Below are 23,125 nucleotides of genomic sequence, written 5' to 3'. Positions count from 1 at the left end.
AGAGACAACCACCACGCAACACGTGATCCTAGACTGGATTCTGTACCAAAGGAGGAGAACCTTTGAGAACATTTGTTTTTTTTCTCTCTAAGAGATATGTTTGGTACAACTGGAAAATTTTGAAAGGGTCTGTGGATTAGAATATATTAATAGTATTATGTCAATGTTAATTTCCTGAGTAAGATACTTACACTGTAATTATGTAGGAGAGTGTCCTTGTTTTCAAAAATACACAGAGATTTAATTATGAGAAATATGTTTCCAATTTACTCAATTTACAGAGAGGCAGAAAGCAAATGTTGTGAAATGGTAAATAACCAGCAGACCTAGATTCTTTGTGGCATTCTTGCAAGACTTCAAGTCTGAAATTATTTCAAAATTAAAAAAAAATTATTTCAAAAAAAAAAAAATTAGTTTTCAAAAGTCAAGTTATTCAATAAGGCTTAAAATAAAATGAAACAAATTAAAAATAAAAATGCAGCATCCCATGTTCTGGTATTCGTATTATCAGTTCGTACTCCTTAGAAGTAAATTCAGAACTCTTAGCTATATTTGTTTCTTGTTACATTCTTTACTTCAAAATAACACATATACTCTTTTCCTAATTTTTCAATTTTGATATTATCAGTAGATTTCCTACTAAGGAGAATAAAGAGTATTTATTTAGCCAATTAATTATAAGTATAGTATAACCTATTTTACTCAATGGGTTATAATTCATTAATATAATTCATTTTGATGTTCTAAGTGTCCAAAACTTGCCTAGTAGGAGTCCCTTAAAACTGGCATCTGTATGTTTTTGATGTCTTCATTACCCCTTGAGCACTTTATTTTCAGGCATATCAAAGATATTTCAGATTTACCTTATACTTATTTTCCCTGCCCCCAGTCATGGAATCAGACATTTATCGAAAGAGCTCTGGTTCCTTTAAGAGAAGACTGGTATTTATAATATAAGATATAAATGTTAGAAAATATATGCATGTTAGGCATGATTTAGACCTAGGAATAGAAAACAAATCACAGTTGGGTTGATCAGACACGCAAAAAACATGGAGATAAATGTCTTGCAACAAAAGTTCAGTGAGATAAACTACAGTATATCCTTATGACAGAATACAATAAAGTCTATCCATATAATGGAATACAGTAAAGTGATTAATGTATTAGAAGAATATATAGAAACTTGGGAAAAGGTTCATAGTGTGTTACTAAGAGAAAACGGCAGCTTATAAAATTTGTATTTAACTAGATTCTAATGCATGTATGTGTGCTTGTGTGTTTATGACAGAGGGGGTTCAGAGGGTATGAGAGAAAAAGTAACAAAGAGCGACTCATAATATGCATGTGCTCATGAACTTGGAAGTTATACCAAAAAGTTAACAGAAGTTATTTCAAGTGTCAGGATTCCTCTTGAGTTTAATATTTTCCTGTCTGAGTTTCTGTGTTTACAAATACTCTAAAATAAATGTGTATTATTTTGTAGAAAGACTTTTAATTGTTTAGAGTCAACACTGTATCTAATGTGTTCATAAACAGTAAGAACCATTGTAATAAGTTAAAAGAATATCTAGGGCCATTTTGGCAGAAGAGCTTGGATTACACATTTGATTGCTTGATTTTTTTTCTGAACTCATCAAAGTTGTATAGTTCAAAAGGAAATTTAAAAATATGCCCAGAATCACAAGAAAATGGGATTGTCAAAATTATGGGATGCTAACACAATGGAATTCTAAGCAGTTATTACAACAGAATTTAGAGGTTCCGAATAAACATGCAATCAGCAAGTACAAAAATCTCTCTCAATGTTCATTTCATATAAATAATAGTTTTCTAAGCTGACAAATTTTAATTTGATGGGCAAATGTGCATTAAATTTCACTGACAGTGCATGCAACCACGTGCTCTGGCATTCTTTGTAGTCACCCTTTTGACTTACCACAACCCACTTCTTTTACCTACTACATAATTTAGCATTCTATTTCTTCTGCTTAAAATGCATCCTTTTGTACAGTGGGAAAGATCTGCATGAATTTACAAAGGCTCACAATTCCAATGAGTGTAGTGTGGTGTCATAAAAATATGCTTCAATATCTAGCAAAGGAAGAAAATTACAGGCTGAAATTTAGCAACCTCCAAGATTTCAGTAGAAAGATTTAAATTACTATGAATCACTCAGAAACATTCTTAAAACCTCAATAAAACTGACTATTCAAAGAGTTTTATATTCACTTCAAAGAAAAAGGAAAAGAAAATACACTGACGATACTTAAAAGATTTACATTTGGACATGAATAAGTGAAGAAAATAAGTGTTTGAGAAGATCCAAAGAAGTAATTAACCAAAAAGAACTCCATTTAACCTTTTGTGGTTGATGCTTTTCAGGAGAAATGGATCGTTAAAATTTGTTCTTTCCAAAGGTCTCACCTCCACGATAATGCATGCCTCTTTCTCCTCTAGTTCTCTCTCTTCCTTCCCCTGCCCTCAACTTCATTTATACATTTGTTCATTCTTTGTATTTGGTTATATGTCCATTATCTTATGATATTTCAGACAGTGAAAATACATCTTTTCATTTTTTTTTTCCTTTCAAGAGATTAAAGCAGAGGGGAAATTATTTGCATGCTTAACCTTCTTAAACAACACTGAATACTTATAGCGAGCATAGTGAGCACACAGACACACACTGAGGCATACACCAAAACATCTAGGGATGGTTTCAGGTGAAAATCTGAATATGCACAATAGAGAAGGAAGCCACATTGCTGCAGGAAGTCAGTGCCTGTTTTCTCTTTCTTTTTTGATAGGTCCCCCCCTCCTTTGGAGGATAACTGCTTTACAGTATCATGTTGGTCTCTGCCATACATCAACATGAAATCAGCCCCAGGTACACTTATATGCCCTCCCTCCTGAACTGCCCTCCCACCACCCACCTCTCTAGGTTGTCACAGAGCTCAAAAAATGGGTGGAAGACCTAAACAGACAATTCTCTAAAGAAGACATACACATGGCCAACAAACACAGGAAAAGATGCTCAACATCACTCATGATTAGAGAAATGCAAACAAAAACTACAATGAGGTATCACCTCACATCAGTCAGAATGGCCACCATTAAAAAAATCTACAAACGGATGCAGAGAAAAGGGAACCCTCTTGTACCGTTGGTGGGAATGTAAATTGACACAGCTGCTATGGAGAACAGTATGGAGATTCCTTAAAAAACTGAAAGAGAATTACCATATGACCCAAAAATCTCACTAATGGGCATATGCCCTGAGAAAACCATAATTCAAACAGACACATGCACCCTAATATTCGTGGCAGCATTGTTTACAATAGCTAAGACATGGAAACAACCAAGATGGCACTGTCTTTTATTCTGATTCCAAATTAGCACATTCACTATAAGAAAAACCATGTAGATGACTTTCCCAAAATAAATGGACATTAGCACTGTGCTAGCCTGGAAAATCCCATGGATGGAGGAGCCTGGTAGGCTGCAGTCCATGGGGTCTCTAGGAGTCAGACACGACTGAGCGACTTCACTTTCACTTTTCACTTTCATGCATTGGAGAAGGAAATGGCAACCCACTCCAGTGTTCTTGCCTGGAGAATCCCAGGGACAGGGGAGCCTTGTGGGCTGCTGTCTATGGGGTCGCACAGAGTCGGACACAACTGAAGTGACTTAGCAGCAGCAGCAGCATGCTGCAATTTATTGACAAACTCACTTATGAAATAAGGGTAAGTTTTCCTTGTTTTACTTTTATTTTATTATAAGTATCTGCTGTGGGTTGAACCATGTCCTCCCAAAATTGATATGTTGAACTCTGAACCCTGCCACCTCAAAATGTGACCTTATCTGGGGATAGGAGCTTCACAAAAAAAATCAAGTTAAAATGAGGTCACTGAAGTGGGTCCTAATGCAATATGACTGGGATCTTTACAAAAAGGGGGGAATTTGGACGAAGACATGCATGTTATGAGACACAGGGAGAAGACAGCCATCTACCAGCCAAGCAGAGAGGCAGGAAGAGATCCTTCCCTCACACATTCAGAAGGAACCAACCCTGCTGACACCTTCATTTCAGACTTCTAGCTTCCAGAACTGTGAGAAAATTGTTTATTTCAGACACTTAGTCTGGGTTCTTCACCATGGCAGCCCTAGCAAATGAGCACTTCTGTATACAGAATGGCACAGAATAAATGTGTAGAGAAGAAAGTAAGGGTAGAAAGGAAGGAAGGAATTATAATTAAAACATTCAATCTTTGATCCATTCATTTTTTTTAACCAGTTAACAATCAACTTCAATAATTTCTGAAAAATGCTTTTGCCTCCCTCCTTTAATGCTATTTGATGGTTCCAAAGTTCTACTACTGAAATAAATAAAATACACAGCTGAAATTTAAAACAAACAATGACCTGCCAATATCTGGGTGCTCAGGAGATAAACTCCGTAAGAAACAGGTTGAAAGGTAAGATATGACCTCTCTGAGAAGTGCCCTTCCTTAACATCCCTCCCTAAGATTCGACTCCAGAACATCTCATAAATATAACATGAATTACTCTGATAATACTAAATTGCATCCACCATCTGTGCACAAACAGCTATTTTCTTTTTACAAGCAGAGAGGGGAAAAAATCAATGTGAGAAGTGTGATAAATCAGAATACTGGCATGAAAAGGCCATGCAAATAAAATTGCTGATGTACAAGAAACACGTATACCAAGAGACATCTGGTAAAATGCAACTTACCATGGAAGGAGTTTGAGAAACCATGTTGTTATGAGGGACACTCATCTTGATGGGCCTAAATTTAGACTTACCAGCTGTGTTTTGGTTTACAACTCCTTCCAATCTGCCTGCTTATAATAATAATAAAAATTAGAAAGGCTTTCTGTGGAGCACTGTTGAAAATGTGATTGGGGGAAAAGCCAGCCTGTGTCGGGTTCTATAAAGGGGCATACAACACTCAATAATCTTGTTTGACATAATTTCCAGTGTGATGCAGTATATATACTCTTGTATGCATATATCATAATTTATTTATCCTTTTTTTTTTTTCTATTTTCTAACAGTGTTGCCTTGAATATACTTGGGCTTTTTCAGGGGTTTTGCACTATAAAGTTAGAGACTAACCATAGAAATGTCACAAATAATTTTATTTGATAAAATCTTCCCCTCTGGACAAAAAGAAAAGTGGTAAAAGAAAAACATTAGGCAGTCAAGGTGTTAGTCACTCAGCTGTGTCTGACTCTTTGTGACGGCATAGACTATAGCCCACCAGGCTCCTCTGCCCATAGGATTCTTCAAGCAAGAAAACTGGAGTGGGATGCCATTTCCTCTTCAGGTCTTCAGGGAATCTTCCTGATCCAGGGCTCAAACCTCAGTCTCCTGTACTGTAGGCAGATTGTTTACTCAAGTTTAGACATACACTAGCCATGTGAACCAAGTCAAGTCATGTTACTTTTCTGAGATTCAGTTTTCTCCTTTGTAACCTCAGAGACGTCATATTTCACCTTGGATTTCAGATGATTAAGAAGAGGATAAAAAGAGACAAATGTGATGTATATAGACACTGTCTGCTTGAAGGCTTTATGTGAATTATGCAAATATTACCATGACCCTGTAGAATATGTTCTACTTCTTCCCCTTTTGTAAACTAGGTAATAATACTACTGAGTAGCTGCTAATTTACCTGTTTTCAAATGAGGAACCAGGTTAAATCACTTGTTCAAACTCTAACTGCTATTTTAATAAGTAGAGGAGACAGCATTTGACCACCACCTAACTGCCAGTAGGCTGATCTTAAGGGAGATCAACCCTGAATATTCACTGAAAGGACCGATGCTGATGCTGAAGCTGAAGCTCCAGTATTTTGGTTATCTGAATTTCTGCTTTATTGACTATGCCAAAGCCTTTGACTGTGTGGATCACAATAAACTGTGGAAAATTCTGAAAGAGATGGGAATACCAACCAGACCACCTGATCGGCCTCTTGAGACACCTATATGCAGGTCAGGAAGCAACAGTTAGAATTGGACATGGAACAACAGACTGGTTCCAAACAGGAAAAGGAGTACGTCAAGGTTGTATATTGTCACCCTGCTTATTTAACTTATATGCAGAGTACACCATGAGAAATGCTGGGCTGGAAGAAGTACAAGCTGGAATCAAGATTGCCAGGAGAAATATCAGTAACCTCACATATGCAGATGACACCACCCTTATAGCAGAAAATGAAGAGAAACTAAAAAGCCTGTTGATGAAAGTGAAAGAGGAGAGTGAAAAAGTTGGCTTAAAGCTCAACATTCAGAAAACGAAGATCATGGCATCTGGTCCCATCACTTTATGGCAAATAGATGGGGAAACAGTGTCAGACTTTATTTTTCTGGGCTCCAAAATCACTGCAGATGGTGACTGCAGCCATGGAATTAAAAGATGCTTACTCCTTGGAAGGAAAGTTATGACCAACCTAGATAGCATACTGAAAAGCAGAGACATTACTTTACCAACAAAGGTCCGTCTAGTTAAGGCTATGGTTTTTCCAGTGGTCAAGTATGGATGTGAAAGTTGGACTGTGAATAAAGCTGAACGCTGAAGAATTGATGCTTTTGAACTGTGGTGTTGGAGAAGACTCTTGAGAGTCCCTTGGACTGCAAGGAGATCCAACCAGTCCATTCTAACGGAGATCAGCCCTGGGATTTCTTTGGAAGAACTGATGCTGACGTTGAAACTCCAATACTTTGGCCACCTCATGCAAAGAGTTGACTCACTGGAAAAGACTCTGATGCTGGGAGGGATTGGGGACAGGAGGAGAAGGGGACGACAGAGGATGAGATGGCTGGATGGCATCACTGACTCAATGCACTTGAGTTTGGGTGAACTCTGTGAGTCGGTGATGGACAGGGAGGCCTGGCGTGCTGCAATTCATGGGGTCGCAGAGTCGGACATGACTGAACGACTGAACTGAACTGAACTGATGCGAACACAGGATTCTGGAAAAGTCTCTGACACTGGGAAAGATTGAGGGCAGAAGGAGAACAGGGCATCAGAGGATAAGATGGCTGGATGGTGTCACCGATGCAGTGAACATGAACTTGGGCAAACTCAGGGAGATGGTGAAGGACAAGGAGGCCTGGAAAGCTACAGTCCATGGGGTCGCAAAGAGTCGGACACAACTGGGGGACAACAGCAACAACAATAGCCAGTAAGTCATATGTACTGGGCATTATCTCGGAATTCACTTTTTCAGTTTCCCATGAAATTAAATAGAAATCTAAAACAAGAATACAACAATTTCTATGGTCAAAACATTGTCATGTAGTAGATACAACCTAAGGCACTACAAAAACATTCAGAGCAGCCCAGAATAGATAGATAAATTGTGGTACACGCACACAAGGTTACGTATACTACACAGCAATGAAAACCAACCACAGGGACTTCCCTGGTAGTCCAGGGGTTAAGAATCTGCCTTGCAATTCAGGGTACATGGGTTCAGTCCTTGGTTAGCAAACTAAGATCCCATGCACCACAACTAGAGAATCCTTGCTCCACAATGAAAGAACCTATATGATGCAACAAAGATCCCGTTGCCATAACTGAGACCCAATCCAGCCAAATAAATAAAAGAAATCTTTTAAAGAAAATAGGAAATCAACTACAACTTCATATAAGGCCATTGATAAATATAAGCTAAATTATAAGCTAAATATTAGGGGGAAAAGCAAATAAGAGAAGAATTCACACAGGGCAACATCATTTTTTAAAGTCCTAAACATACAATATCAAAATTCAGAAAAATCTTCAACAGATATTGCTTCAAATACATACACAGATCTTCCTGTTACAGTGGGGTTACATCCCTATAAACCCACTGAAAATTGAAAATACTGTAATTCAAAAAGTATTTAATACACCTAACCTCCTGAACATGACAGCTTATCCTGCTGCTGCTGCTAAGTCACTTCAGTCGTGTCCAACTCTGGGTGACCCCATAGACGGCAGCCCACCAGGCTCCCCCGTCCCTGGGATTCTCCAGGCAAGAACACTGGAGTGGGTTGCCATTTCCTTCTCCAATGCATGAAAGTGAAAAGTGAAAGGGAAGTCGCTCAGTTATGTCCAACTCTTAGCGACCCCATAGACTGCAGGCTACCAGGCTCCTCCATCCATGGGATTCTCCAGGCAAGAGTACTGGAGTGGGATACCATTGCCTTCTCTGGACAGCTTATCCTAGCCTATCTTAAATATGATCGGAACATTTACATTAGTCTACAGTTGGGCAAAATCATCTAATACAAAGCCAATCTTGATGAAAGTGAAAGAGGAGAGTGAAAAAGTTGGCTTAAAACTCAACATTCAGAAAAGTAAGATCATGGCATCTGGTCCCATCACTTCACAGCAAATATATGGGGAAATAATGGAAACAGTGAGAGACTTTATTTTTGGGGGCTCTAAAATCACTGCAGACGGCGACTGCAGCCATGAAATTAAAAGATGCTTGCTCCTTGGAAGAAAAGTTATGACCAACCTAGACAGCATATTAAAAAGCAGAGACATTACTTTGCCAACAAAGGTCTATCTAGTCAAAGCTATGGTTTTTCCAGCAGTCATGTATGGATTTGAGAGTTGGACTATAAAGAAAGCTGAGCGCCAAAGAACTGATGCTTCTAAACTGTGGTGCTGGAGAAGACTCTTGAGAGCCCCTTGGACTGCAAGGAGATAAAACCAGTCAATCCTAAAGGAATCAGTCCTGAATAATCATTGGAAGGACTGATGCTGAAGCTGAAACTGCAATACTTTAGCCACCTGATGCAAAGAACTGAATCACTGGAAAAGACCCATATGCTGGGAAAGATTGAAGCCAGAAAGAGAAGGGGATGACAGAGGATGAGATGGTTGGATGGCATCACCGACTCAATGGACATGAGTCTGAGTAAGCTCTGGAGTTGGTGATGGACAGGGAAGCCTGGTGTGCTGTAGTCCATGGGGTCTCAAAAAGTCAGACGAGACTGAGCAACTGAACTGAACTGAATCTTACAGTATTGAGTATCTCATGTACTTTATTGAATGTTGCCTGAAAAAGAAAAACAGAATGTCTGTCCAGGCACAGAATGTTTGTAAGTGTATGGTTGTTTCCACTCGTGATGGTGTGGCTGGCTGGGAGCTGTGGCTTGCTGCTGCTACCCAGCTCCAGGAAAGCTTATCTCCTACTACCCAAGAATAGATCAAAATTCACAGTATGGTTTTTACTGAATGTGTAACACTTTTGCACTGTGAAGTCTAAATATCATACGTCAAACCATTCTTCATTTAGGACCATCACTTTTATGAAAACCAAATGAATGAAAAAAACAAAACCCAAATTATTATTTTCTTTTAAGCAAGAGAGAGAGAGCATCTTGGGAGGACCACACAGAGAATGCAGGTATGCCTCATTTTATCCAGCTTCATTTTACTGTACCTCACAGATACCATGTTTTTCACAAATTGAAGGGTTTTGGCAAGTCTGCATTGAACAAGTCTATACGTACCATTTTTCCCAACAGCATTTGCTCACTTCATGTCTCTGTGTCACATTTGGGTAATTCCTGCAATTCTATTTCAAATGTTTTCATTATTACTATATGTTATGGTAATCTGTGATCAGTGATCTCTTATTGTAATTGTTTCGGGAAGCCACAAACCACGTCCATATAAGATATGAACTTGATAAAAGTTTCTATTCTAACTGCTCCACCCTCTGGTTGCCCCCCCATTTCTCTCCCTCACCTTGAGCCTCCCTATTCTGAGATTCAATACTGAAACAGGTCAAGTAATAATCCTACCATGGGCTTCCCTGATGGCTCAGCAGTAAAGAATCTGCCTACAAGCAGGAAATGTGGGTTCAATCCCACATTTGATCCCAGGGTCAGGAAAATCCCCTGGAGAAGGAAATAGCAACCCAGTCCAGTATTCTTGCCTGGGAAATCCCATGGACGGAGAAGTCTGGAGGGCAACAGTCCATGGGGTCACAAAGAGTCGGACACAACTCAGTGCCAAAAGCCATTAGTCCTTTTCAAGTGAAAGGATGAGACTCAAGACTCAATTTAAATAAAAAACCAGGAATAATCAAGCTTAGTGAGGAAAGCATGCTGAAAATCAAGATAGACTGAAAGCTAGGTCTCCTGTGCCAGTTAGCCACGTTGTGAATGCAAAGAAAAAGTTCTTGAAGGAAATTTAAAGGGCTACTTTAGTGAACACATAGATGATAAGAATGCGAAACAGCCTTATGACTGATATGGAGAAAATATTAGAGATCTGGATAGAAGATCCAGCCACAACATTCTCTTCAGCCAAAAACTAATCCAGAACAAGGCCTTAACTCTCTTTAATTCCATGAAGGCTGAAAGAGGTGAGGAAGCTGAAGAAGAAAAGTATGAAGTTAGCAGAGGCTGGTTTATGAGCTTTAAGAAAAGAAGCCATCTCTGTAACATAAAAATACAGGGTGAAGCATCAACTTGCTAAAGTAGAAGCTGCAGCAAACTATCCAGAAGACCTAGCTAAGTTCATTAATGAAGGTGGCAACACTAAACAACGGATTGTCAATGAAGATGAAACAGCCTTCTATTGGAAGAAGATGCCATCTAAGACTTTCATAGCTAGAGCAGAGAAGTCAACGTCTGGCTTTAAAGCGCTTCTTAGCGGCTAATGCTGGTGATAACTTTAAGTTGAGGGTCAATGCTCATTTACTATTCTGAATAGCTTAGGGCCCTTAAGAATGATGCTAAATTGATTCTGCCTATGCTCTATAAAAGAGGTTTTTCCCAGTAGCTCAGTGGTAAAGAATCTGCCTTCAATGCAAGAGACACAGGAGACAAGGGTTCAATTCTTGGGTCGGGAAGAACCCCTGGAGAAGGGCATGGCAACCCACTCCAATATTCTTGCCTGGAGAATCCCATGGGCAGAGGAGCCTGGTGGGCTACATACAGTCCATGGGGTCACAAAGAGTCACGACCGAAGCAACTGAGTATGCACATGCTCTATAAATGGAACCACAAAGCCTAAATGAGAGCCAATCTGTTTACAACATGGTTTACTGAATATTGTAAGCCCACTGTTGAGACCTACTGCTCAGAAAAAAAAGTTCTTTTTAAAATATTACTGCTCATTGACAATGCACCTGGACACCCAAGAGCTCTGATGAAGATGTGTAAGGAGATTAATGTTTTCATTCTTACCAATACAACATCCATTATTCAGGTCATAGATTAAAGACTTCCAAGACTTATTTTCAGACTTATTACTGAAGTACATTACTGAAGCACATGTACTGAAGCACATTCAGTACTGAAGTCTACATTTCACAAGGCGATAGCTGCCATAGACAGGGATTTCTCTGATGGATCTGGGCAAAGGAAAGTGAAAGCCTTCTGGAACAATTTCACCATTCTAGATGCCACTAGGAACATCTGTGATTCATGAGAAGCAGTGAAAACATAAACATTCACAGAATTTGGAAAAAGTTAATTCCAATCCTCATGGATGACTTTGAGAGGTTCAAGACTTCAGTGGAGGAAATAATTGAAAATGTGGTATATACAGATAGAAAACTGGAATTAGAAATGGAGCCTGAAGATGTAACTGAAATGCTACAATGCCATGATTAAACATGAGTAGATGAGAAGTTGTTTCTTATGGATAAGTAAAGAAGTGGTTTCCTGAGATGGAATCTACTCCTGGTGAAAATGCTGAGAAGACTGTTGAAATGACAACAAAGGATTTAGACTATTACATAAATCGATACACTTAGTGATAAACGAGAGGCAGGGTTTGAAAGGACTGACTCCAGCACTGAAAGAAGTTCTTCTATGAGTAAAATGCTACCAAACAGGATTGCATGCTACAGAGACATCATTTGTGAAAGGAGGAGTCAATTGATGTGGCAAACCTCATTCGGTTGTCTATTTTAAGAAATTGCCATAGTCACCCCAACTGTCAGCAACCACTACTCTGATCAGTAAGCAGCCACCAAAACTGAGGCAGGCCCCTTAAGCAGTAAAAGGATTATGGTTCATTGAAAACTTAGATTAGGGTTAACATAATTTTTAGCAATAAAGTATTTTTAAATTAAGGTATGTATATTTTTTGCACACGTAACTGCAGCATAAACATAACTGTCATATGCACTGAAAAAAATGAAAACTGGGTGACTCATTTCATGGCAATATTGGCTTTATTGTGACGGTCTGAAACGGAACCTGCAATATCTCTGAGGCATATTTGTACCAAAATTTGAGGTTATGCTTTATTTCCTAAGCTAGTGGTGGATGCAATATTATTATTCTATTACTAAGAGTCTGTAAATATTTTCCATAAAGGGCCAGATAATAAATTTGGGTCTTACAGGCCATCTGGTCTCTGTGATAATTACTTACCTTGGGCACTACACTGTGAAAGTAGTCACAGACAATATGTAAATCAATGGGTGTGGTTACATGCCAATAACCTTTATTTGCGAACAAAATGCAGACCAGATTTGGCCACACAGATTGTTTGCCCCTGTAGATATCATATAGTTATAGATATTATTACATCAATAGTTATATTACCTATAGTGATAGATGTAATATGGATACATATGTATATATACATATTCTTTTGTATACATGAAAATATTCTATATTAAAAATAATTTTTAAAGTTTTATAAAAGGCAGTTCAAATAGGATAAGGATATATTCTTGATTATTGAAAACAGTCCACTAATTTTCTTTCCACAATTTTCTCATGAAGCTTAAAACTAAAAATTAAATCCTCTTCACTTTTGGTATACATATGCTAAGTCGCTTCAGTCATGTTTGACTCTTTGAGACCCCATGGACTGTAGACTGCCAGGCTCCTCTATCCATGGAATTCTCCAGGCAAGAATACTGGAATGGGTTGCCATTGTCTACCCCAAGGGGTCTTCCCAACCCAGGGATCATACCTGTGTCTTTCGCGTTTCCTGCATTGGTAGGCAGATTTTTTACCACTGCGCCACCTGTGAAGCCCACTGCATAGCGGACACACCAAAAAATTTTAGTGAGATTTTTTTCTTGAAAACAGCCATACAACCCAGGGATTGAACCCACATCTCTTAGGTCTCCTGCATTTGCAAACAGGTTCTTTACCACTAGCACCACCTGGGAAGCCCTTTGGTTGGTACATAGAAGTCAAAATAAGTTTCAGATTTTTAGCATCTGCATAACTTTTAGGGATTTGTTCTTAACACTTGGATATGTATACAAATATACTCACAAAATAATATTTTTATCACCTCAGTAATGATTACTACATATGAAACAAGGACAAGTAAAAAAGAAAGAAAAAAATAAGTAAAACATGAAGACTGAAAGACCGTTGAGAATCTGCCACTGTGTCCTTCAAATCATAGATGCATTTATATGTATGGCTTCGAGATCTGTCACATCATTCCACGTAAAAGACATTTAAAGCCATAAATGTCAAATCCATAAATGATAAGTCTACTAAATTTGTTTTAAAATAAGTCTGTGGTAATGGATACATATATGAAACATAGTATCAGCCAACTATTGCTACTACTAATCTACTATTGTTCTACTATTGTAGATTCCTGTGATGACTAACTGGAAGCAGAGCAAGCCAAGAAAAAGCTATTATACTAATCAGAACTCCCAAAGAGGTTGAAAATATGTCCCATGGGGAGATAACACTGCACACCCAACTCAGGGATATAATAAAAAATGATTCCCAAGAAGTACAGTTGCTTCAGTCACATATGACTCTGTGCAACCCCATGGACTGTAGATCTCCAGGCTCCTCTGTCCATGGGATTCTCCAGGCAAGAAAACTGGAGTGGGTTGCCATGCCCTCCTCCAGGAGATCTTCCCTACCCAGGGATCGAACCTGAGTCTCCAAGGTCTCCTGTATTGGCTGGCAGGTTCTTTACCACTAGTGCCACCTGGCAAGCCCAGTTTGTAGTATAGGGATAATCACTTATTTCTTAACTGGAAGAGCCAAGATTCGGCTACCACTACCCATATGCACACATAAAAAGCACCTAGCATAGCAGTTTTATTTCCTTTAACAAAGGTTCATTGAATGTCAACAATGTGTTAAGCGCTGGGCTGGGGATTCTATAGTGGTCAAGACTGGCTGCCATGATGCCTTCTCTCATGAAGCTTACACTGTAATTAGCAGAGAGGGTAACAGATAATAAACAAATAAAACTACAGAAAAATAAGATAAGTCCAGATACAAAGAAAGAGAGTAAATTCTGGAGAAAGTAGAGTGATTTGCTGGAGTGTTTAAGGCAAGGAGTGAAAAGAATGCTTTTGAAAGAGCTATCAGGGAAGGTGTCTTTAAAGAAGTGAAGTGAGAAGGAGTCAGCCATGAAATACACCGAGGAAAGTGGATTCCGGTCCAGGAAACCAATAATGCCTACAGCAGGAAAGCACTTAGGATGCTGAGGGACCAGAAAGGAGGCAAACAGGTAGAACAGAGGCTTTGATGAAGGTATAACCAACAAAATTTATATTGACATTTACTGTGGCAGAATTTGAAGTATTCACATTTTCATCTGATAGGTCTTGAAAAGAAGGGAATGGAGAACTCCACGATAAATGAACGCTGCACCTGAAATCCAAAGTAAGGCGCCAGTTGCACAGCTAGAGGTTGTTAAGGATCTGTATGATCTTCCTCAGATTATTCATGAGCATTAACCAATTGCAGGTTATTAATCATGACTAATGTCTTTCCATTCATCTCAATTATGGTTGAGTAATTTCTTATCTAGTGGAAAATTGTCTTGCTTGTATTTAATACGCTATAGAAAAAAATTAGCTTTCCTTATTCAGAAAGGTTCAACACGCCATTTACACTAGATTTGCCACAAAACCTTTGTGGAGATGGCATGATTGTTCCCAATGATCTCTTGTCTTTCTGTGAAAGGGATATATCTCCTGGTCAATTGCCAGGTAACTTTCAGTGCCTCCTTATGAAAGCAAAATTGTTCCCCATCCCAGTGAATCTGTGGATGGTGTCATGTGTCTGGACAGAAGATCCGGAAGCCACTGCCTGCTTCCGCCAGTCCTCGTATTCTTTTCCCTCTGACACAGGAATGACTTGACCTAATTAGCATCACTTCTTCAGTCTTTATCCCCAGATGAAGTAGACCCAAAGTCTGGACCAGACTCACAGTCAGACACAGTTGACATATACACGAGGAAGAAAGAAGTCTTTACTGCAGATAAGCCACTAAGAACTTGAGGCTGTTTGTACTAGAGCATTTTCTAGTGGAACCTGACCAAAAATACCATTCAACCTTCATTCAGGTTAAATACAGATGTATTCAAGAACATATGTATTATGTATGTATGCACACAGATGCACACACCTAACCTTCTCAGCATTAATACGAAAGAATGAATGAGGGACTTTTTTCCCCCAATTTTGAAAACCCATATACCAAGAGTTTACCTTTTGTTTTTGGTCACACATAATAAGGTTTCCATTTTAATTCTAAACAGGATTTCTATTCCTAATGTTTTATTTTAAATGAACAAGCTCTGATTCTCATTTTAGAATAAAATTTTTATCTTATAGCAAAAATATTCAAATAATTAAAAAAATAAAATATTATGCTAAATAAAAGAAACCAGACACACACAAAAATGTATGATTCTTTTTATGTGAAACATCCTAAAAAGGCAAATTTATAGAGACAGAAAATAGGAGATTAGTAGTTGTCTATGGCTGGGAGTAAAAATGGGTACTAACTGAAAATGGAATGACAGATTTTGGGTAGAAGATGAAAATGTTCTAAAACTAGTTGACAGTGATGGTTGTACAACTCAGTAAATTTACTTAAAAAAAAATCATTTACCCAAAATGGATGAATTTTGTGGTATATAATTATATCTCAATAAAGTTAGTTAAAAATAATTTTCAAAGGGTATGTCATACCAAAGAATTTCTCAAGGTCAAAAAAAATCATTTCAGTATCAGTTTTAAAAACTGCCAATTTAACCGTCTGTTCTATTTTATCATAGGTGTGTTTTACTGATTTTTATATCAGTATTTGCTAATAATTTTGGTTGTCTGACATCCTTTTTTATTAATACTACAAGTAACACTGCATTATCCAGGGTGACTAGATATAGGTAGAGTCAGAGTTAATAAAATATTCTGTTTAAAACAGACAAAACCAGGGGAGGAGCTAAGATGGCGGAGGAGTAGGACGGGGAGAACACTTTCTCCCCCACAAATTCATCAAAAGAACATTTAAACGCCGAGTAAATTCCACAAAACAACTTCTGAAAGCCAGCAGAGGACATCAGGCACCCAGAAAAGCAACCCAAGTCTTCGAAAGGAGAGAGAAGAAATACAGCTCCACTCACCAGAACACCGACACAAGCTTCCCTAACCAAGAAACCTTGACAAGCCACCTGTACAAACCCACACAGAGCGAGGAAACGCCACAATAAAGACAACTCCACAAACTGCCAGAATACAGAAAGGACACCCCAAGCTCAGCAATTTAAACAAGATGAAGAGACAGAGGAATACCCAGCAGACAAAGGAACAGGATAAAAGCCCACCAAACCAAACAAAAGAGGAAGAGATAGGGAATCTACCTGATAAAGAATTCCGAATAATGATAGTGAAATTGATCCAAAATCTTGAAATCAAAATGGAATCACAGATAAATAGCTTGGAGACAAAGATTGAGAAGATGGAAGAAAGGTTTAACAAGGACCTAGAAGAAATAAAAGAGAGTCAATGTAAAATGAATAATGCAATAAATGAAATTAAAAACACTCTGGAGGCAACAAATAGTAGAATAACAGAGGCAGAAGATAGGATTAGTGAATTAGAAGATAGAATGGTAGAAATAAATGAATCAGAGAGGATAAAAGAAAAACGAATTAAAAGAAATGAGGACAATCTCAGAGACCTCCAGGACAATATTAAATGCTACAACATTTGAATCATAGGGGTCCCAGAAGAAGAAGACAAAAAGAAAGACCATGAGAAAATACTTGAGGAGATAATAGTGGAAAACTTCCCTAAAATGGGGAAGGAAATAATCACCCAAGTCCAAGAAACCCAGAGAGTCCCAAACAGGATAAACCCAAGGCGAAACACCCCAAGACACATATTAATCAAATTAACAAAGATCAAACACAAAGAACAAATGTTAAAAGCAGCAAGGGAAAAACAACAAATAACACACAAGGGAATTCCCATTAGGATAACAGCTGATCTTTCAATAGAAACTCTTCAAGCCAGGAGGGAATGGCAAGACATACTTAAAGCGATGAAAGAAAATAACCTACAGCCCAGATTATTGTACCCAGCAAGGATCTCATTCAAATATGAAGGAGAAATCAAAAGCTTCTCAGACAAGCAAAAGCTGAGAGAATTCTGCACCACCAAACCAGCTCTCCAACAAATACTAAACGATATTCTCTAGACAGGAAACACAAAAACAGTGTATAAACTCGAACCCAAAACAATAAAGTAAATGGCAACGGGATCATACTTATCAGTAATTACCTTAAATGTAAATGGGTTGAATGCCCCGACCAAAAGACAAAGACTGGCTGAATGGATACAAAAACAAGACCCCTACATATGTTGTCTACAAGAGACCCACCTCAAAACAGGGGACACATACAGACTGAAAGTGAAGGGCTGGAAAAAGATTTTCCATGCAAATAGGGACCAAAAGAAAGCAGGAGTAGCAATACTTATATCAGATAAAATAGACTTTAAAACAAAGGCTGTGAAAAGAGACAAAGATGGTCACTACCTAATGATCAATCCAAGAAGAAGATATAACAATTATAAATATATATGCACCCAACACGGGAGCGCTGCAATATGTAAGACAAATGCTAACACGTATGAAAGGAGAAATTAACAATAACACAATAATAGTGGGAGACTTTAATACCCCACTCACACCCATGGATAGATAACTAAACAGAAAATTAACAAGGAAACACAATCTTTAAATGATACAATAGACCAGTTAGACCTAATTGATATCTATAGGACATTTCATCCCAAAACAATGAATTTCACCTTTTTCTCAAGCGCACATGGAACCTTCTCCAGGATAGATCACATCCTGGGCCATAAATCTAGCCTTGGTAAATTCAAAAAAATAGAAATCATTCCAAGCATCTTTTCTGACCACAATGCAGTAAGATTAGATCTCAATTACAGGAGAAAAACTATTAAAAATTCCAACATATGGAGGCTGAACAACACCCTGCTGAATAACCAACAAATCACAGAAGAAATCAAAAAAGAAATCAAAATTTGCATAGAAACTAATGAAAATGAAAACACAACAACTCAAAACCTGTGGGACACTTTAAAAGCAGTCCTAAGGGGAAAGTTCATAGCAATACAGGCATACCTAAAGAAACAAGAAAAAACTCAAATAAATAACCTAACCCTACACCTAAAGCAACTAGAAAAGGAAGAAATGAAGAACCCCAGGGTTAGTAGAAGGAAAGAAATCTTAAAAATTAGGGCAGAAATAAATGCAAAAGAAACAAAAGAGACCATAGCAAAAATCAACAAAGCCAAAAGCTGGTTCTTTGAAAGGATAAATAAAATTGACAAACCATTAGCCAGACTCATCAAGAAACAAAGGGAGAAAAATCAAATCAATAAAATTAGAAATGAAAATGGAGAGATCACAACAGACAACACAGAAATACAAAGGATCATAAGAGACTACTATCAACAATTATATGCTAATAAAATGGACAATGTGGAAGAAATGGACAAATTCTTAGAAAAGTACAACTTTCCAAAACTGGACCAGGAAGAAATAGAAAATCTTAACAGACCCATCACAAGCACGGAAATTGAAACTGTAATCAAAAATCTTCCAGCAAACAAAAGCCCAGGTCCAGACGGCTTCACAGCTGAATTCTACCAAAAATTTAGAGAGGAGCTAACATCTATCCTGCTCAAACTCTTCCAGAAAATTGCAGAGGAAGGTAAACTTCTAAACTCATTCTATGAGGCCACCATCACCCTAATACCAAAACCTGACAAAGATCCCACAAAAAAAGAAAACTACAGGCCAATATCACTGATGAACATAGATGCAAAAATCCTTAACAAAATTCTAGCAATCAGAATCCAACAATACATTAAAAAGATCATACACCATGACCAAGTGGGCTTTATCCCAGGGATGCAAGGATTCTTCAATATCTGCAAATCAATCAATGTTATACACCACATTAACAAATTGAAAAACAAAAACCATATGATTATCTCAATAGATGCAGAGAAAGCCTTTGACAAAATTCAACATCCATTCATGATAAGAACTCTCCAGAAAGCAGGAATAGAAGGAACATACCTCAACATAATAAAAGCTATATATGACAAACCCACAGCAAACATTATCCTCAATGGTGAAAAATTGAAAGCATTTCCTCTAAAGTCAGGAACAAGACAAGGGTGCCCACTTTCACCATTACTATTCAACATAGTTTTGGAAGTTTTGGCCACAGCAATCAGAGCAGAAAAAGAAATAAAAGGAATCCAAAGTGGAAAAGAAGAAGTAAAACTCTCACTGTTTGCAGATGACATGATCCTTTACATAGAAAACCCTAAAGACTCCACCAGAAAATTACTAGAACTAATCAACGGTTATAGTAAAGTTGCAGGATATAAAATCAACACACAGAAATCCCTTGCATTCCTATACACTAATAATGAGAGAACTGAAAGAGAAATTAAGGAAACAATTCCATTCACCATTGCAACAGAAAGAATAAAATACTTAGGAATATATCTACCTAAAGAAACTAAAGACCTATATATAGAAAACTGTAAAACACTGGTGAAAGAAATCAAAGAGGACACTAATAGATGGAGAAATATACCATGTTCATGGATTGGAAGAATCAATATAGTGAAAATGAGTATACTACCCAAAGCAATTTATAGATTCAATGCAATCCCCATCAAGGTACCAACGGTATTCTTCACAGAGCTAGAACAAATAATTTCACAATTTGTATGGAAATACAAAAAACCTCGAATAGCCAAAGCTATCTTGAGAAAGAAGAATGGAACTGGAGGAATCAACCTACCTGACTTCAGACTCTATTACAAAGCCACAGTTATCAAGACAGTATGGTACTGGCACAAAGACAGAAATATTGATCAATGGAACAAAATAGAAAGCCCAGAGATAAATCCACGCACATATGGACACCTTATCTTTGACAAAGGAGGCAAGAATATACAATGGATTAAAGACAATCTCTTTAACAAGTGGTGCTGGGAAAACTGGTCAACCACTTGTAAAAGCATGAAACTAGAACACTTTCTAACACCATACACAAAAATAAACTCAAAATGGATTAAAGATCTCAATGTAAGACCAGAAACTATAAAACTCCTAGAGGAGAACATAGGCAAAACACTCTCCAACATACGTCACAGCAGGATCCTCTATGACCCACCTCCCAGAATATTGGAAATAAAAGCAAAAATAAACAAATGGGACCTAATTAAACTTAAAAGCTTCTGCACAACAAAGGAAACTATTAGCAAGGTGAAAAGACAGCCTTCAGAATGGGAGAAAATAATAGCAAATGAAGCAACCGACAAACAACTAATCTCAAAAATATACAAGCAACTCCTACAGCTCAACTCCAGAAAAATAAACGACCCAATCAAAAAATGGGCCCAAGAACTAAATAGACATTTCTCCAAAGAAGACATACAGATGGCTAACAAACACATGAAAAGATGCTCAACATCACTCATTATCAGAGAAATGCAAATCAAAACCACTATGAGGTACCATTTCACGCCAGTCAGAATGGCTGCGATCCAAAAGTCTACAAGCAATAAATGCTGGAGAGGGTGTGGAGAAAAGGGAACTCTCTTACACTGTTGGTGGGAATGCAAACTAGTACAGCCACTATGGAGAACAGTGTGGAGATTCCTTAAAAAACTGGAAATAGAACTGCCTTATGATCCAGCAATCCCACTGCTGGGCATACACACTGAGGAAACCAGAAGGGAAAGAGACATGAGTACCCCAATGTTCATCGCAGCACTGTTTATAATAGCCAGGACACGGAAGCAACCTAGATGCCCATCAGCAGATGAATGGATAAGAAAGCAGTGGTACATATACACAATGGAGTATTACTCAGCCATTAAAAAGAATACATTTGAATCAGTTCTAATGAGATGGATGAAACTGGAACCTATTATACAGAGTGAAGTAGGCCAGAAAGAAAAACACCAATACAGTATACTAACACATACATATGGAATTTAGAAAGATGGTAACAATAACCCTGTGTAAGAGACAGCAAAAGAGACACCTACGTATAGATCAGTCTTATGGACTCTGTGGGAGAGGGAGAGGGTGGGGAGATTTGGGAGAATAGCACTGAAACATGTATAATATCATGTATGAAATGAGTCGCCAGTCCAGGTTCGATGCACGGTACTGGATGCTTGGGGCTGGTGCACTGGGACGACCCAGAGGGAGGGTAGGGGAGGGAGGAGGGAGGTGGGTTCAGGATGGGGAACACGGGTATACCTGTGGAGGATTCATTTCGATATTTGGCAAAACTAATACAATATTGTAAAGTTTAAAAATAAAATAAAATTTTAAAAAAATTAAAATAAAATAAAATAAAACAGACAAAACCGTTCCTGCCTATAAATTTTTATTTGTTCATTGAGACAAATTTAAAGTATCTTCTTAAAGTAATTGTAAATGTTTAACTTTTAGTCTAATATCCTCTTTGAAAAGTGTGTGATACAGTTTTTAAATGCATTAAAAAATAAATTTTGAACACTACAACTACATAACTGTTCAATCTGTGTTTCATTTTGACCACACTAGCCACTTGTAAAAACTAGCAGGCTATCAGGGTTACACTAGAACATCCTATCAGAACCCCCGAACTGCAAAAATAAAACACCACCTTCAAAACTCAATGGAATAAAGTATATTAAATTCAAATCTGGTCTTCTAATATTATTTTCCTAAAATACTTGTAATAATTTTCCCCAGTGCCACTGACCAATAAACAAAATATTGTTATCTGCACAAAAGAACTATATAGTTCTTCTCCTAAAGGTTCTCGTGGATTTTATTTTCTTTTAGCTACACAACATTCAATCTTATTTCCAAATATAAAACTGGGTATAGATTCTGCTGTTTCCCTGGTTGCTCAGCGATAAAGAATTTACCTGCAATGCAAAGGATGCAGGTTCAATCCCTGAGTCGGGAAGATCACCTGGAGAAAAAAATGGTAACCCATGTTAACTCTTGCCTGGGTAATTCCACGGACAGAGAAGCCTGGCAGGCTACAGTCCATGGAGTTGCAAAAGAGTTGGACATGACTTAGTAGCTCAACAACATAGATACTGCTAGAGCATGTCCTTTTCTGCATCTGCATTTCCAGCCTTCAAATCTACTCTGTGAACTACTATTTCATTCTTCCTGCCAGAGTTGATTTCCATTGCTTGCAACTAAGCCCCCTGATTGAGACAGGTGTTATTGGCTTAACAGGATTTATTTTCCCAAATAAAAGGTTTCTAAATGATTTCTTTGGGTTTTTAAATTCTTTGTGTTTATCTCTCCTAATGAAATCTAAATAGGAGATTTTGTTAGGATTGATGCTCAACACAGCTCTGTGTCATCCATCAATAACATTTACTCACCATTTATCAAGACAAATTTATTTTAAATTCTATTTGGTCTAGTAACCTGACTGGAAAGACCAATACAATACAAACCAAATTTACTGAAAACAGATCAGTGGCAAATTATTGTGATAACTGTGTCTGTATGTATGAAAAAAAATGCACAGGCCATATAATTCATTAATGTATTTATTCCATTAATATTTAGAGTTCCTACTCTTCTACCTTCAAGGAGTTTAATTTATTGAAGCTAGAGAGACAATCAAGATTTTAGAGAAGAGAAATAAAAATACTTCTTTATAAGGCAAAACATATTAGGTATTATGAGATTCAAAACACTATTATGGGAAGCCCAGAATGGGAAGAAATTAATTCTAGCTGGAGAACAAAAATGTCCTTAGGA

General features: G+C 37.7%; 1 protein-coding gene across 11 annotated transcripts in view; it reads right to left on the bottom strand.

The window, feature by feature from the left end:
* The window catches only part of SNX7 (sorting nexin 7), a 163,999-nt gene that overhangs the window by 127,916 nt on the left and 12,958 nt on the right, over positions 1 to 23,125 (bottom strand). For 2 of the 11 annotated variants that reach the window (XM_086391378.1, XM_086391379.1), the window contains exon 1: positions 192 to 362. The exons of the other annotated variants lie outside the window; for them this stretch is intronic. The gene's annotated coding sequence lies outside the window, so the exon portion shown is untranslated. Of the gene's footprint in view, positions 1 to 191; positions 363 to 23,125 lie in introns of those variants that run through there. 11 annotated transcript variants of the gene reach the window in all.

The sequence above is a fragment of the Bos grunniens genome, chromosome 3, assembly GCF_055505025.1.
Source record: "Bos grunniens cultivar Pamir isolate PY7600 chromosome 3, Bosgru_T2T1.0, whole genome shotgun sequence".
Classification (NCBI taxonomy): Eukaryota; Metazoa; Chordata; class Mammalia; order Artiodactyla; family Bovidae; genus Bos; species Bos grunniens.
This window is presented reverse-complemented; position numbering and strand designations above follow the sequence as displayed.